This window comes from Vitis vinifera, chromosome 4 (genome assembly GCF_030704535.1).
Source record: "Vitis vinifera cultivar Pinot Noir 40024 chromosome 4, ASM3070453v1".
Classification (NCBI taxonomy): Eukaryota; Viridiplantae; Streptophyta; class Magnoliopsida; order Vitales; family Vitaceae; genus Vitis; species Vitis vinifera.
Genome location: NC_081808.1, coordinates 18,808,561 through 18,811,424, shown reverse-complemented (window position 1 = coordinate 18,811,424; position 2,864 = coordinate 18,808,561).

Here is a 2,864-nt window from a genome sequence, read left to right as displayed (position 1 = left end):
ATACTTCAAAATTCTAAAATTTTCCTCACCCCTCCACCCCTTCTTAAAAATGGAAAAGGAAAAGGATGGGACCCACCACAAGTTCATTGATTTGAATTGTTATGAGTTATGAGTGGTGAGTCCTCTCCAAGCATGGTTTTGTCCAAGTGGGGATAACTTGATGGCCAAGTTTGGATTTTTGGAACCTAGCATTTGGTTCTTGGGAACCACTTCTTTTGCTTTTATTTGTTTATTTTATTTTTCTAGGATTCAAAATCGATATGGACACTAAACAAAGGCATAATGATATATATATTTTTTTAAGCTACACCCATACAACAATATTCTAAAGGAGACACGTGATACAAATTATTAGTGTATTTTTATACACTAATATAAAAAAAAACTATAAAATAGGAATCTGAATTTATAAAATTCTAAATTTTAAGCAATTATTTAAAAATAATTAGTATTTTATATACTTATTGATCAAAGACAATACTTTTGATTATTTAGATACTTTCTTTTAATGATATATATATACTACTTTAGATCATCTTAGATATATTACATTCGATCGTGTATAAAATTTGGATTATTTTTAAAGGATTTTTATTTTGTAATTATTTTTACATAAATGAAAACACATTTTTTTTTTCAATTATAAGATTTTTTCATATTTCATTAATTTTTGTTGTTAATAACCCAAATCCCATTTGGGATAAGGTTTAATTTTTTCATTTTATAAGGATATAAATAATTAATGACTTGGAAATCGTATTTATAAATACTTTTATTAAAATTAAAAAATTATGATATTTTTAAAATTTGTAATTAAATAAAAATGTCAGATTTGAAGAAAAATATGTGTATTTTCGTTTTTCCAATATATTTATTGCCTTCTATTTCTACTAATAGATAAGAAAAAAAAAATCATTTGGTGAGGTCAATTATAAATTATATTGCCCTTTTTCTATCATTTCTAACACTCATTTAAAGATTTTAATAATAATTATTTTTTTGCATAAATAAATGGTAATAATATGTTTGATATTTTTGGATTGAGTTATTGTAATTAATCGAAATTCTTAAAATGATGGTTATCTTTATTTATTGTCTTTTTTTAAAAATATTTATTTTTATTTTATTTTTATGAGATACCCTTATTAAAAATTTTTTGATAGCCCATAAAATAAATAGAACAAAATGATGGGCTGCAGTCACCCTGTTCACTTGAGAAGGTATATTTCTTTTATAAATAAAAAAATTTATGAATTAATGAATTATTTTTTTCAACAATTATTTAATAAAATTTAGAAAAAATAAATTTGAATTTGTGATAGATTTAATATGAACAATTTGACAAAGCCTCTCATTTTTTACTTTAAAAAAAAAAAGAGACTTGTGGGAAAAGGCTCTGAAGATAGGGGCTTTGCAAACCGATAATAATAATTTTCAAAATTTGTTCTAAAAATTCATTTTCAAAATATTAACGTGTTTTTAATATTTTTAAATATGGTTTAAAAATAATTTTTAGATCTAAGTACTTTAATTTTAATTATTCTAAAAAATAGTTGCCCTAACTTTCCCAATATAAATAGCATCTATTTAAGATAAGAAGTGAATGCTATTATTATTATTATTTTTTTTTTATCATTCATTTTAAATAAATTTCGAATTTGCCTCGATATTTCAAATATATACTAGGGTATGCCATTTAATATTGACAAATCATTTTCCACTATTTTTTCCCATATGAAAAGGCAATTTTCTATTTTCCACAAGAAATAAACGTCATAAAAAAAGTATAAGTGTTTTCATAGTATTTCTAATAAGTTGTTTTCTAACAAAAAAGTTATTTTTTAAAGAACCACAATTATGGTTAAGAGTTACTTTTAATTGATTTTCTAAATTTTAAAAAGCTTGTCAAACATGTAGGGTCCTAAAAAATTTGAGCGAAAATGTGAGGGAAGAAAAATAGAGAGAAAAAGTATAAGAAAAAAAAAAAAACTAAAACTAGGTTTAAACTGATAAACTATTTTTATACACATCTTCAAACTTCTTTTACTTATTTCTTTTTATTATATAAATATTAAATAATTTAAAAACATAAAAAATTTTTGACAAATTTTAACTATGTTTGGTTTTTTTTTTAATATATTTTTCAACGTGAAATCAAATATAAAAAAACTATTTTTCTTAATATTTTTTAAGAATCAAATATAGCCGTAATTTATATAATAAAACACTTCGAAGTATTAAAAAACACTTATAATATTTTCAAAATAATTTACACTCTTATCCTAAGGCTTTGGAAAATGTGAAAGCAAAAATGGTAGGAAAAGACACAAAGAAGAAAAAGTAGATAAAAAAAATAGAACTAAAATTAGTAAATTATTTTTATATACTTATTCAAAATTCAAAATAATAAAAAGAAAAAAATATAAAAAAATCTTAAAAAATATAAAAAATAATTTTCTCATATTTTATAGTATAATATACGAAAAAATAACTAAAATTAATTACAAACTTACATAGGTTAAAATTATCGAATCTTTATTGTATAGAAGTGGTAAAATATTTGGGGGCGAACCAGGCAATAACATATTTAGGGAGGGGTTTTTGGCAAAAATCTTTCAAGAAGGGGCTATAGGGAAAAGAGTTGGGCATGCAGGCTTCGAACTTGGAAACCCCCAACAGTGCCCTACCAGGTGTAGCTCAGCTAGGAACCTAGGAGTACTCTGCCATTCAATTTGTTTTGAAAATTTGAAGCTTAGGAGTAATCACAAACGATGAGTAAATGACCTAATAATCCAGAGTCAGTAGTTCCCCATAAGACTGACTATTTTCTGTTTGGTGACACAGAAAATAAAACGTTGCAATCT